This window comes from Urocitellus parryii, chromosome 7, assembly GCF_045843805.1.
Source record: "Urocitellus parryii isolate mUroPar1 chromosome 7, mUroPar1.hap1, whole genome shotgun sequence".
NCBI lineage: Eukaryota > Metazoa > Chordata > Mammalia > Rodentia > Sciuridae > Urocitellus > Urocitellus parryii.
Window position 1 is genome coordinate 167922023 of NC_135537.1, and position 16496 is coordinate 167938518.

The window sequence follows — 16496 nt, forward strand, 5'->3', positions numbered from 1 at the left end:
ACAAACCCAAAACACACACACACACACACACACAAAATAAAAAATAAAAAATAAAAAAAAAAAAAAACAAAAGAAATAAGCAGATAAGTGGGCAAATTAACTAAACAGACATTTCTTAAAGGAAAATATATGAAAAAATTTCAACATCTTTAACAATCAGGAAAATACAGATTTTATCTCACCGAGATTTCCTCTCACTCCAGTTGGAATGACAATCATCAAAAATACAAATAACAATAAATGCTGAGGAGGATTCAGGGAAAAAGGTAGATTCATACATTGTCAGTGGGAATGAAAATTTGTATACCACTATGACAATCAGAATAAAAATTCCTCAAAAACCTAGGAATGAGGTACACTCATACATCATTGATAGGACTGAAAATTGGTGCAACCACTCTGGAAAGCAGTATGAAGATTCCTCAGAAAATTTGGAATGGAGCCACCATTTGATCCAGTTATCCCACTCCTCAGTTTAAAAAGTCCTCAGGACTTAAAATCAGCATACTACAGTGATGCAGCCATATCAATGTTTATAACAATTCAATGCACAATAGCTAACCTATGGAACCAACCTAGGTGTCCTTCAACAGATGAATGGATTAAAAATGTGCAATATATACACAATGGAACATTATTCAACCTTAAAGAAGAATGAAATTATGACATTTGCTGGTAAATGGATGGAGATGAAGAATATCATGCTAAGTGAAATAAGCCAATCCCAAAGAACCAAAGGCCAGATGTTCTCTCTGATATGCAGATGCTAATTCTCAATAGGGTGGTGGGCTAGGGAAAAATAGAAGTACTTTGCATTAGGCAGAGGGGAGTGAAGGAGGTGAGAGTGTATGGGGGTAGGAAGGATAATAATAATAAGACATTTTTATAATGTATGTGAATATATGATTACATAACCAGTGTCATTCCAAATCATGTACAACCCAAAGAATGGGAAGTTATTCTCCACTTATGTATGATGTGTCAAAATTCATTCTACTGTCATGTATACCTAATTAGAACAAATTAAAAAAATATGTAAGGTAAACCACCACCACCACCACCACTGCCACTAATAACAACAACAAAAAGGCATAGGAATGGAATCAGCATATGACCCAGCAATTCTACTTCTTGGTGCTGATACAAAGAATTATTAGTACTGTGATACAAGTATAACAATGTTTATAGCTGTGTAATTCACAATAGCTAAGTTATGGAACCAGACTAGGTATCCATCATCAGGTGATTGAATAAAGAAAAATGTGATACACACACACACACACACACACACACACACACACACACACATACAATGGAGTACTACTCAGCTATAAAGAAGAATGAAATTGTGGCATTTGGTAGTAAATAGATGGAATGGGAGAATATGTTATTAAGTGAAATAAACTAGACTCAGAAAGTCAAAGATTTTATATTTTTTTCTTGCTAGTGAGTAAGGTAGGGCTTTAAAAGAGATGAAGGCTTGTCCAAACAATAACAACAACCACAACTACAACCACAAAAATGCAAAACAATGCAGGAGTCCATCTAAAAAGGCTCTTAATGGCTGAAGTTAGAACAATTTGAATAATAAAATGAATATTGCTATAATTGAATTATAAGTCAGGGAATAAAATAAATGTACACAAGTCTAAACTTTAATAAATAAAAATCAAATAAATAAGCAAATGGGGGAGAAATTATAGTTCTTTTTTACAGTAGAATTCCATGAGTAAACATGTAAGTTAAAGAAAAATAGAGCATCACTATTGGGCTGAAGCAATAATAATCATATTGCTGCAGAGAAGAACCACTGATTGATACTAAAATTAGTGGGTGATAATTTGAGGAGAAATAGGATTTTTTTGGTTAAAGCTATCTCCCCCAAGATATTTATTAACTACAAAAGGAAGGAAAGCATTAGAGTAGAGGAGAAATGGAGCAGAAACCACCTTAACCAAGTGATCAAGGTCAGCATCGCCAAAAGTAAGGCACTATATCCATATCATGAACCCTATAATAACAGGAAATGAAAACATGAGTGTGAGAAATATTTCCTTAACTCAAAGTTAAAAAGCTACCTTCTTTGTTTTTCTTTTATAGTTTTGGGTTTTACAAGTCCATTGTATTTTTTGTATCTGGTACAAAGTAGGAATTGAAGCTTATTTTATTGGGCATATGGATTATATAATTCTAGCATCATTTGTTGAAAAGACAATCCTTTTTAAATTAATTTATTTATTTAATATTTATTTTTTAGTTGTAACTGGACACAATACCTTTATTTTATTTATCTTTATGTGGTGCTGAGGATTGAACCAGGGCCTTGCATGTGCTAGGTGAGCACTCTACTGCTGAGCCACAACCCCAGCCCAATTCTTTTTTTTCATTTACTAGTCTTTACAACTTTACAGAATTCAGTTTGCAGTTTGTGTGTGTATTTTTTCTTAAACAGACTCACTGTGATATTATTTACATAATATGCAATTTATCCATTTAAAATATGCAATTCAGTGACTGTTAGTATATTCATATAATGTGCATCCACTAACAAAATCAATTTTAGAATAATTTCATTACCCCCCACCCCCACCAAAGAATCCTATAGTCCTTACCAGTTAAAAAGTCTTAAGAGTGTTAGCTCTTATATGCATGTCTTCAATCCATTTTGAGATAATTTCTGTATGTGATAGGAGATAGATGGTCCAGCTTCATTCTTTTACATGTGGATATTGAGTTGTCCCAGAACCACTTGTTGTTTTTTTTCCCCTTTGACTTATTTTGGCTGCTTTGTTAAAAAACACTGACCAGGCCTGGGGATGTATTATGGTGGTAGAGTGCTTGCCCAGTAAATGGGGCTTTAATTCAAAGCCCCAGGTTTCATCCCCAGCACTGCATAAAAACCAATTGATCATAAATGCTTTAGTTTATTTTGGTATTCTCATTTCTGTTCCTTTGATCTATATCTCTTCTTTAGCTGGCATGTTGATCTATTTCTGGAGTGTTTTTTTTTTTCATTGATCTGTTTTCTGCCTTTACATCATATTGTACTTGATTCCTGAAGCTTTATAATATTCTTTGAAATGAGATACTGTTTGTTTCTTACTTTGTTCTTTTTGGATATTGAATTTTGTCAAATGCTTTTTTTCATTTATTTAAATGCTTATAGGTTCTTCTTCTTTGGTTCCTGTTATTGTGGTGAATTATGCCATTTTGGCAATTCTAGATCCTTTGCATTTTCAGATAAGATTTAGAATGAGCTTGTCCATTTTCCAAGAAATGGTGATGAAGGTTTGATGTTATGGTGGATCTGCAAATAAATTTATAGGGAGTTGACATTTGTATATCATATATCTTGTCTTATTTATATCTCCTTCAATTTATTTTATTAATTAATTTATTTGTTTGGATACTTGCAATTTAATTAAGGGGCACTCAACCACTGAGCCACATCCCAAGCCCTATTTTGTATTTTATTTAGAGACAGGGTCTCACTGAGCAAAAGCATCTTGCTTTTGCTGAGGCTGGCTTTGAACTTGCCATCCTTCTGCCTTTCCAAGCCTTTGGGATTATAGGCATAGTGATGTCTGGATCCTTTAATTTGTTTTTTTTTAAATTATTTTTTTAGTTGTAGTTGGACACAATATTTATTTTTATATGATGCTCAGGATTGAACCCAGGACCTCTCACATGCTAGGCGAGTGCTTTACCCCTGAGCCACAACCCCAGCCCCCTTTAATTTGTTTTGATCATAGCGTTTAGTTTTCAGTATAGAAGTGTCTTATACCTTTTTCTTAGGTTTATTCCAGATATTCTATATTTTCTTTTGTTGTTGTAAATGGTATTTGCATAATAAATTGTAGAGTCCATTTTTTGTTGTTACTAAATGGAAATCCAATTTTTATATTGACCTTGCATCCTGTAATTTTACTGAAATATAGTTTTAATAGATTTTAAAAAATTATAATTGTCTCCTCTGTGGAAAATGGGAATTTTTTTGCTATCTTAATGCCTTTCTTTTTAGTAGTTTGTTGCACTGGCTGTAATCTCTGATACAATGCTACATAGAAGTGCTGAGAGTCCCCATCTTTGATGTATTCATGATTTGAGAGGGAATCTAGTTAGTATTTCAGTATTAAGGATGATGTTAGCTATAGAGTTTTCAAACACTTTTTTTGGTCAGGTTGAGGAAATTCTCTTCTATTCCTAATTTTCTCTTATCTATGCCCAGGAGTTGAAGATAAATTTTACAACATGGATATTCACAAAAATGATCTTAGAGCTGTTTCTGATATTCATCAAAATTTAAATGCTATAGGAATCTGTCTAACAGATGACAAAATACAGAAGACTTTGGATAATACCAATCCTAATGGTGAGTAATTATTTCATTTTAAACCAACAAAGTTTGAGTATTTTGGAAGCTTCACCCTAAATGCTCAAGGAGATATAGCCAATCTGTCTCTTAAAATTCAAAACATTTTTTTTACATTCTAAGTTGATGGATTTATATTAAGACAATTGATTTTCAAAGTAAGCTTTTATTTTACATCTATTCTGCAATTGTCAGTATTCCACTTTATTTTTTTGTTTTATAACTCTGGTTTTCATAACATTGAATGGTATTTTTTATAAGAATAACTAAATGGTTTCTTCTTTAATTTTTTATTTCCTTTTTTAAAAAGATGAAGTAATGCATTTTGAGGATTTTATCAGAATATTGGCCAACACTGATGAATTTATTGAGTGCCAAAGTAAGTATGAAATAGATGTAAATATGAAGCTTTGTGTTTCTGGATTGGTATATGTAGGTGTGTGTGTGTGTGTGTGTGTGTGTGTGTGTATGTGTGTATGTGTGTGTGTGTGTAACTTTTTTTAAAAAATATTTTTTAGTTGTAGTTGGATACCTTTATTTTATTTATTTATTTTTATGTGGTGCTGATGATTGAACCCAGGGCTTCACATGTGCTAGGTGAGCACTCTATCACTGAGCCACAAACCCAACCCTGTGTGTAACTTTTAACAGAACTCTACCAAGGCCTCTTTTTCATTTTGTCATTTAAAAATATAGGAAATATTTAAATATATATGCTTAAAACCCTAGATAGATTTTCAAATTTATGAACATATTTTTGATAATATTCTTGAGTCGCTTGTAAAATCTATTATTTCTATATTTCTTCCTCTTTAGGTATTGTTTAGTTGCATTCTTTATTTTTTCTCTATCAATCTTATCAGAGGTTTATTTATCTTATTGAATGAATCAGATTAGCTTTTGGCTTCTCTAATCACTTCTAGTGGCTTTTGCACTTTCCTGATTTACTTTTTCTTATTAATTTCTTCTAATTATTCTCTTGCTCTTTGTCAAAACTTTATCTAAATGCCTAACTGAGCTTTATTTTGTTTTGACATTTTTAGCACAATGAGATATAAAAACAAAATTGGATCAAAGACCTTGAGACTGAGAATTGGAGTCTTAGGATTGGGGTTTTAAAATGGGAATTAAAAGAACATATTGTTTCCAAATTAATCTGTTATTTGAACATAATTCTAATTAATGCCATAGGAAATTTTTGGTGGGATCCTTGACGAAATAATTCTGTCAGTTTTTAAAAAGATTACCGATCTATGAATAGCTAAGGCTATTTAAAGAACCATGATGGGGAACTTTCCTTATCAGATATACAGACACACTTATAATGCTATTATAATAGGGTTGCAAGTAGACCAGTGCATTACTACATAGAACCTGCAAAGACTCATGTATATAGTAATTTGGGTTATGAAAGAAGATGACATCATCCATAAGTGGGGGAAGGATTGTGTTATTTAGTATATGATTTGGAAAATTGTGTGGAGAAAAATTGAGTTGAATCCCTTCTTCATATCTTATATAAAATATCTTCAAATGAATAAAAAAAATACTAAAATGGATTTTAAAAGGAAAACTATAGATCTGGTGGAAGAAATGTTGGAAAAAATATTATATCTTTTGGTCATGAAGGATTTCTTAAATAAGATTTAAAAGTACAACTCAAGTATGAAAAAGGATTGGATTACATCAAAATTGAAGATTTCTGTTCGATAAGGACTATAAAAATTACAATAGTAACAGACTGAAAGAAGATAATTGCAACTTTTAAACCAATAAAAGATTAATGTTGCAAACACATAAAAATTCTGCAAATCATCAATAGAAGGAAAAAATTAGAAAATGATTAATGATATAAAATGTCATACAGAGGGAGAAATGCAAATAGATAATATGTACTTAAAGAGTATTGGTAATATTCATAAATTACTGGTGGATAGATAAAATAAAATTGCCATTCTGAATAGCAATCTAGCAATAATTGGTAAAATTAATTATGCATATTCCTTATGACCCAATAATCCTATTATTTGGTAAATAACTCAGAGAAAGTTTCTTGTAGAGACATGTACAATATTGTTTGTGGGAGAAAAGAAATCACAGTTTATCTAGGTGTTCATCACTAAGGGAATGGTTACATAAAATATGGTCAGAATCAAAAAACTAGATTTATATTTGCACTGTAGATAGGTTTAGTAATATAGTTATTAGAATAAATTTGTAGCACAAATTGCTTTATGTAAATAACATTCATAATAATGCATATAAAACAACATCAAATTTTTTTTCAGGTAAACACATAAACTCTAAATAGATGAGATAGAAGTAGGAGAAAGACGATGCAAAACGGCTGAAGGATATCTTTGGGAAGTTCAAGTGAAATTGAGGTGCTCCAGAATCTAGTGGACAGATTTCCATCGTGCGAAGTTCGGCTCTGAGAGCTCCATTTCCCCGCACGGAGGGTCTGACAGGCGATCGCCCCGCGGCTGGAGTCTGTGGCGCGCGCCGGGGAGCGGCAGGGTGCCGGAGCGGGGGAACAGCGATATGGATCCGGGGGGGCTCCCGCCTGTGGTACATCGGAGCCCTTAGCGCTGAGTTCCGGCTTTGAAACAGAGGAGAGAAGAGGCCCAGTTTGGCTCCAGACACCGGTCGGACCACAGTGGAGAACAGCAGCCGCCATTTCGGAGAGATGATGTAATCATCCCCGTGTTCTACTGATCTCAGCCCATTCAACTACGAACAGGTGATAACAGGCTGGTATTTGCCTGCTTCTAGCAGACAGATTTTCTGCTCAGGCTCGGGGCGGGGGTTCTTGTGGAGAATACTCCTAGAGGCTCGTGCCTGGCAAGGCGTGCGCCGGGCACTGAGCAGCTGGATTCGGGTTCCCGGGGCTAACCTGGCCCAGGTCTGAGGAAACTGCGGAGACTGCCGGCGGAGGCCAGCTCCAAGTGGAGCGTGCGCTGAGCTTGGGGCGACTGGGTTCTGACTCCCGGAACAGTTTTGGCCTGGGGCTGGGAAACCCGTGGCGTCGCTCCCTGGAGCCAGCTCCCAGCTGAGAGTGTATCAGATCGGAGAGGCGGGGTTCCGGCTACCTAAGCTGCTTTGGCCCAAGGCTAGGGAACCGGCGGTGACTGCTTCTCAATCAGGGTCCGGCGGGGTGTTGTAGGGACAGAGTGGATCTTCCTCCTGCGCCCAGAGCAGTCCAAGTGACCCGCCGGCGTGGTGCCATGACACCCCAAACGCAGCTGGGGCTGAAGAGAGCAGCCGCCCACGCATAGAATAGGACCAGCGATTCCGCGGCGCAGCAGCCAAGTAACCTCATTTGGAGTAGGGGCTGTGCGGAGCTGCCATCCGAGCAAGCAGGGCAGGCAGACCTGCCGCCAACTGGCAAGACAGGCCAGGTAGCTTGCCAGCGGGGTGGACACGTAACACCGAGGCAGTCGCGTCACACTGGTTGGAGTGGGGGTGGAGCAGGGTCGCCGCCCGGGTCCGGAGGGGGCTCAGCGACCCGTTGGAGAGGTAGTTAGGTACCCCCATTGGGAGTGGGGGCTGTGCAGAACTGCGACCCACCGGCCTAGAGGTCTGCCAGCGCGGTACACTCGTCACACCAATTGGAGCGGGGGGCCCAGCTGAGCCGCCACCCACATCCAGATCAGGACCAACGATCCCAGGGCGTGGTAGTTAAGTTACCACAATTGGAGTGGGGGCAGAGCAAAGCCACCACCCGTGCCCGCAGCGGGGGCAGACCTGCGACTGATCAGCGGGGTAGACAGACCACCATAATTAGAGGAGGAGCACAGCCAATACCCGCCCTGCAAGGGAGACTTCCCAACTATACAAGAGCAACATTAATAAATAGGGGGTAAATTTCAAAAACACAACAGTGGCACCAAGCAGAAAGAAACGTCAGCAGTATGAAAAGACAAGGAAAGAAAGGACCACAAGCAATGCAGGTCAACTCAACTTTAGAAGAGGTAATAGCTGCAACAGATGGAATGTCAGATAAAGACATCAGGATTTATATGCTTCAGATGATCTGGAGTCTCAAGGAAGACATGAGACAGCAAAATCAGACAATGAAAGATCACATTGACAAACAAATCCAGGAAGTAAAAGATCAATTTCACAGGGAGATAGAGGTAATAAAAAACAAACAAATAGAAATTCTAGAAATGCAGGAAGCTATAAACCAACTTAAAAACTCAATTGAGAATACTACCAGCAGAGTAGATCACTTAGAAGAGAGAACATCAGACAATGAAGACAAAGTATTTCAACTGGAAAAGAACATAGACAGCTCAGCAAGTCTGCTAAGAAACCATGAGCAGAACATCCAAGAATTATGGGATAATATCAAAAGACCAAATTTAAGAGTCATTGGGATACAGGAAGGCACAGAGCTCCAAACCAAAGGAATAAAAAGTCTTTTCAGTGAAATAATACGAGAAAACTTCCCAGACTTGAAGAATGAGACAGAATCCCAAATCCTAGAAGCCTACAGGACACCGAATGTGCAAAATCTTAAGAGATCCACACCTAGACACATTATAATGAAAATGTCCAACATACAGAATAAGGAGAGAATTTTAAAAGCTGCAAGAGAAAGAAAGCAGATTACATTTAGGGGTAAACCAATCAGGATAACAGCTGATCTCTCAACACAGACTCTGAAAGCTAGAAGATCCTGGAATAACATATTTCAAACACTGAAAGAAAATGGGTTCCAACCAAGAATCGTGTATCCGGCGAAATTAAGCTTCAGATTAGAAGATGAAATTAAAACCTTCCACGATAAACAAAAGTTAAAAGAATTCGCAGCTAGAAAACCATCTCTTCAAAAAATCCTTGGCAAAACATTACAGGAAGAGGAAATGGAAAATAACTTTGAAAACCAACAATGGGAGGTAGGACAGTAAAGGGGGGAAAGTAGTCAAAGAGGATAACAAATCAGGTTTAGTAACATCAATAAACAAATATGGATAGAAGAACAAACCATATCTCAATAATAACCCTAAATGTTAATGGCTTAAACTCACCAATTAAGAGACACAGGCTAGTAGAATGGATCAAAAAACAAGACCCAACAATATGCTGTCTACAGGAGACGCATTTGATAGGAAAAGATATACATAGACTGAAGGTGAAAGGTTGGGAAAAATCATATCACTCATATGGACCGCGGAAACAAGCAGGAGTGTCCATACTCATATCTAATAAAATAGATTTCAAGCCAAAGCTAATCAAAAGGGATATAGAAGGACACTTCATACTGCTCAAGGGAACCATACACCAACAAGACATAACAATCATAAATATATATGCCCCAAATAATGGTGCAGCTGTGTTCATCAAGCAAACTCTTCTCAAGTTCAAGAGTCTAATAGACCAACATACAATAATCATGGGAGACTTCAACACACCTCTCTCACCACTGGACAGATCTTCCAAACAAAAGTTAAATAAGGAAACTATAGAACTCAATAACACAATTAACAACCTAGACTTAATTGACATATATAGACTATACCACCCAACATCAAGTAGCTACACTTTTTTCTCAGCAGCACATGGAACCTTCTCAAAAATAGACCATATACTATGTCACAGGGCAACTCTTAGACAATACAAAGGGGTAGAGATAATACCATGCATCTTATCTGATCATAATGGAATGAAACTGAAAATCAATGATAAAAGAAGAAAGGAAAAATCAAGCATCACCTGGAGAATGAACAATAGGTTGCTGAGTGATCAATGGGTTTTAGAAGACATCAAGGAGGAAATTAAAAAATTCCTAGAGTTAAATGAAAACACAGACACAACATATCGGAATCTATGGGACATATTGAAAGCAGTTCTAAGAGGAAAATTCATTGCTTGGAGTTCATTCCTCAAAAAAAGAAAAAACCAACAAATAAATGATCTCATACTTCATCTCAAAATCCTAGAAAAAGAAGAGCAAAACAACAGCAAAAGAAGTAGAAGGCAAGAAATAATTAAAATCAGAGCTGAAATTAATGAAATTGAAACAAAAGAAACAATTGAAAAAATTGACAAAACTAAAAGCTGGTTCTTTGAAAAAATAAATAAAATTGACAGACCCTTAGCCATGCTAACGAAGAGAAGAAGAGAGAGAACCCAAATTACTAGCATACGGGATGAAAAAGGCAATATCACAACAGACACTTCAGAAATACAGAAGATAATCAGAAATTACTTTGAATCCTTATACTCCAATAAAATAGAAGATACTGAAGGCATAGATAAATTCCTTGAGTCCTATGATCTGCCCAGATTGAGCCAGGAGGATATAGACAACCTAAACAGACCAATAACAATAGAGGAAATAGAAGAAACCATCAAAAGACTACCAACTAAGAAAAGCCCAGGACCGGATGGGTATACAGCAGAGTTTTACAAAACCTTTAAAGAGGAACTAACACCAATACTTTTCAAGCTATTTCAGGAAATAGAAAAAGAGGGAGAACTTCCAAATTCATTCTACGAGGCCAACATCACCCTGATTCCGAAACCAGACAAAGACACGTCAAAGAAGGAAAACTACAGACCAATATCTCTAATGAACCTTGACGCAAAAATCCTCAATAAAATTCTGGCGAATCGGATTCAAATACATATCAAAAAAATTATACATCATGATCAAGTAGGATTCATCCCTGGGATGCAAGGCTGGTTTAATATACGGAAATCAATAAATGTTATCCACCACATCAACAGACTTAAAAATAAGAACCATATGATCATCTCAATAGATGCAGAAAAAGCATTCGACAAAGTACAGCATCCCTTTATGTTCAAAACGCTAGAAAAATTAGGGATAACAGGATCATACCTCAACATTGTAAAAGCAATCTATGATAAGCCACAGGCCAGCATCATTCTGAATGGAGAAAAATTGAAGGCATTCCCTCTAAGATCTGGTACAAGACAGGGATGCCCTCTCTCACCACTTCTGTTCAACATAGTCCTCGAAACACTGGCTAGAGCAATTAGACAGACAAAAGAAATTAAAGGCATAAAAATAGGAAAAGAAGAACTTAAATTATCACTATTTGCAGATGATATGATTCTATACCTAGCAGACCCAAAAGGGTCTACAAAGAAGCTATTAGAGCTAATAAATGAATTCAGCAAAGTGGCAGGATATAAGATCAACACGCATAAGTCAAAGGCATTCCTGTATATCAGCGACAAATCCTCTGAAACGGAAATGAGGACAACTACTCCATTCACAATATCCCCCCAAAAAATAAAATACTTGGGAATCAACCTAACAAAAGAGGTGAAAGATTTATACAATGAAAATTACAGAACCCTAAAGAAAGACATAGAAGAAGACCTTAGAAGATGGAAAAATATACCCTGCTCATGGATAGGCAGAACTAACATCATCAAAATGGTGATATTACCAAAAGTTCTCTATAAGTTCAATGCAATGCCAATCAAAATCCCAACAGCATATCTTGTAGAAATAGATAAAAGAATCATGAAATTCATATGGAATAATAAAAGACCCAGAATAGCAAAAACAATACTAAGCAGGAAGTGTGAATCAGGCGGTATAGCGATACCAGACTTCAAACTATACTACAGAGCAATAGTAACAAAAACAGCATGGTACTGGTACCAAAACAGGCGGGTGGACCAATGGTACAGAATAGAGGACACAGTAACCAATCCACAAAACTACAACTATCTTATATTTGATAAAGGGGCTAAAAGCATGCAATGGAGGAAGGATAGCATCTTCAACAAATGGTGCTGGGAAAACTGGAAATCCATTTGCACCAAAATGAATCTGAATCCCTATCTCTCGCCATGCACAAAAGTTAACTCAAAATGGATCAAGGAGCTTGATATTAAATCAGAGACACGGCATCTGATAGAAGAAAAAGTTGGTTATGATCTACACGCTGTGGGATCGGGCTCCAAATTCCTCAATAGGACACCCATAGCGCTAGAGTTAACAAATAGAATCAACAAATGGGACTTACTCAAACTAAAAAGTTTTTTCTCAGCAAAAGAAACAATAAGAGAGATAAACAGGGAGCCTACATCCTGGGAACAAATCTTTACTCCACACACTTCAGATAGAGCCCTAATAACCAGAATATACAAAGAACTCAAAAAATTAGACAATAAGATAACAAATAACCCAATCAATAAATGGGCCAAGGACCTGAACAGACACTTCTCAGAGGAGGACATACAATCAATCAACAAGTACATGAAAAAATGCTCACCATCGCTAGCAGTCAGAGAAATGCAAATCAAAACTACCCTAAGATACCATCTCACTCCAGTAAGTCTGGCAGCCATTAGGAAGTCAAACAACAATAAGTGCTGGAGAGGATGCGGGGAAAAGGGCACTCTTGTTCATTGCTGGTGGGACTGCAAATTGGTGCAGCCAATTTGGAAAGCAGTATGGAGATTTCTCGGAAAGCTGGGAATGGAACCACCATTTGACCCAGCTATTCCCCTTCTCGGTCTATTCCCTAAAGCCCTAACAAGAGCATGCTACAGGGACACTGCTACATCGATGTTCATAGCAGCTCAATTCACGATAGCAAGACTGTGGAACCAGCCTAGATGCCCTTCAATAGATGAATGGATAAAAAAAATGTGGCATTTATATACAATGGAGTATTATTCTGCATTAAAAAATGACAAAATCATAGAATTTGGAGGGAAATGGATGGCATTAGAGCAGATTATGCTAAGTGAAGCTAGTCAATCTTTAAAAAACAAATACCAAATGACTCCTTTGATATAAGGGGAGTTAACAAGGACAGGGTAGGGACGAAGAGCTTGAGAAGAATATTTACATTAAACAGGGATGAGAGGTGGGAGGGAAAGGGAGTGAGAAGGGAAAGTGCATGGAAATGGAAGGCGATCCTCAGGGTTATACAAAATGTCATATAAGAGGAATGGAGGGGTAAGACAAGATAATACAAATGGAAGAAATGATTTACAGTAAAAGGGGTAGAGAGAGAAAAGGGGAGGGGGGAGGGGAGGGAAGGGGAGGGGAGGGGGGATAGTAGAGAATAGGACAGACAGCAGAATACATCAGACACTAGAAAGGCAATATGTCAATCAATGGAAGGGTAACTGATGTGATACAGCAATTTGTATACGGGGTAAAAGGGGGAGTTCATAATCCACTTGAATCAAACCATGTAATATGATGTATTAAGAACTATGTAATGTTATGAACGACCAATAAAAAAAAAATGTATTGGCAAAAATAAATAAATAAATAAATAAATAAATAGATGAGATAGATTGAATAGAAATATATTAAATACACTGGAGTTGGTGCTTATATAGGGTAGATGGATAGAAGTGGAGATAAGGGTTAAAGGAGAAAAATAAGAAAACAAACAGGAGACTTGTGTAGATTAGTGATGATAGTGTACCATGAATTGAATGATCAACATTCAATTACCAGAAATCTTTAGTAATAATAAAAATTAAATTAATTAAATTAAAAAATGAAATTGACAATATAGATAAAATTTATTAGGAAATATATATGGAGATAAATTTTATAAATATATTATTATATTATATAATATAAATATATACTTATATAAATATATCTCCTAATACATTTTTATATAGACATTTATTTTTATGTAAATAAATTTATATATATATATACACACATATATATGTATATATATATTTATACTCAGAGAAAGGCAAAGAGAAAAAGAGATTGAGATTTAATAGCAGTATTAATAAACTTGACTTAGGAAACATATAGTATTTCATATTATAAAGGCATTGGATATACATTCTTTTAAAAATGCTCATAAAGTACTTGCAAAATATCTTTTATATTTAAGGCACAAAGAAAAATTACAATTAATTTTGAAAGTTTTTCAGAACACATACTCTGACCATCATGAAATCACATTAAAATTATTTGTTTTCAAGATTATTAACATGATTTTCTAAATAATTCCTTGGTTAAAGAATAAATAAAAGCTGAAATTTAAACATTATGTAGAAATGGATGACAGTGAGAGTATCACATACTAAAATATGTGAAGTGTGACCAAAAGAGTCTTACAAGACATGTTATAGATTTCCGTGTTTTCATTAGAAAATGAGAAATACTGAAAGCAATTTATCTTAAATGTTCAATTCAAGAACCTAAGCAGCAACATAAATAATAATAAAAAAGTAGTAGTCAGAAACTAATAAAGTCAACAGTAGAAGTTATTGAAATGAAATACACACACAAAAAGCAAATTATCAATTTAACCAAAAGTTGGGTCTTTAAATAAACTAACAAAATAGCTCTGTTTCAGAGGTCACTAAGACCTTAGGTTGTTCATTTAAAGATTTCTCCTGATAAAGGGAAAAAGTAGAGATGACATAATTAAAAAGACAGTAAAAATGGTGGATAGAGAGATTAAAAATGTAACTGAATAATACTTGGTTAATAAAATATCTGTTTATTGACATCTCATCAACAGTGCTGTCATTCTTGTCAAACATTTGGATTAGGAAACTAGGGCTAGGTTTTTCTAATTTAAAAAAGATTTTAAAAATTATGGTTGCATTTTATTTAGGATCACATTGCTATTTTGGTCTTGGACTTTGTGAGTTGAACACCAAAGATAAAGTATTTTAATGTTTCTTGTTTATAATCCAAGTGTGAAAACCTATGAGTTTTGTGAAGCTTTCAGTTTTGAGGATGCCGAATGTTTTCTCTGATATAAGGGGGGTGACTCAAAGTAGGGTAGGGAGGGAGAGCATAGGAGGAAGATTTCCACTAGACAGGGAATAGGGGTGAGAGGGAAAGGGAGGGAGAAGGGGAATAGCAAAGATGGTGGAAGGAGACGGTCATCATTATACAAAAAATGTATGAAGATGTGAATTTGGTGTCAACATACCTATATACAAACAGAGATATGATAAATGTGGTATAAAGGTGCATTAAGAATTGTAATGCAAAAAAAGAGAGAGCTCATGTATAATGGCATAATTTGGCATGAACATACTTTATATACAGAGTTACAAAAAATTGTGCTGTGTATGGATAATTATGAATGTAATACATTCCACTATTGTCATGTATGTAAGAAATAAATTTTAAAAAAAGGCAAAAGAGATTGGGTATTCTAGAAAATGAATAAACTTTAGTCAAATAGGATTGTTATATGTTTATATGGATAGATCACCTAAGTAAGTGCTTTTACATTTTGTCATCAATATAAATACATAGGGATAGAAGATGCATGGAACATTGTTAAGAGTGTCTCTGATGGAAAAGTTAAAATTAAAGATCTTTTATCTACCTTAAAGAGTATGGAGATACCTTTAAATGAAGACCAACCTAACTCTGCAATAGATGGTGAGTACATTTTAGTTCTAAGATTTCCTGTTTCGAGCATATGTGTTCACAGAAGCACATTGTTTTCGAAAAGGATGGTGATTCTGTGTTTTTTTTTAACATAAAAATTGATTTTATTTCTATATATAAGTAATAAATGGTTAGAAAATAAAACTTGAAATATGTCTTTCTTAAAATTGTAAGAACCTGGGTATATACCAAAATATTTATAAGATCTTTTAAAAAAATTACAAAACTTTACTGAGAGACATTAAAGAAGTTTTTTTTGTATTTTTGTTATATATAATATTAGAGATTAATAGTAAATTTCTTTGATCCCTAGCTTCTCCAGTGCTTTTAACATGAATGGGTGTTGGATTTTATCAAAGACCTTTTCTGCATTTATTGAGATGATCATGTGATTTTTATTCTTAATTCTATTTAAGTGATGAATTTCACTTATTGATTTGTATAGTTGAACCAACCTTGCATCCTTGGAATGAAACCCACTTGATCATAATGTATTGTCTTTTTTGATGTGGTTTTTTATTTAATTTTTTTGTAGTTGTAGATGGATATAATACCTTTATTTTATTTATCTTTATGTGGTGCTGAGGATCAAACCCAGGGCCTCACATGTGCTAGGCAAGCACTTTACCACTGAGCTATAACCCCAGTCCCTTGATGTTTTTTTTATAATTAATTTTTTAATTATACATAAACACAATATCTTTATTTTGTTTTTTATTTATTTTTATGGTT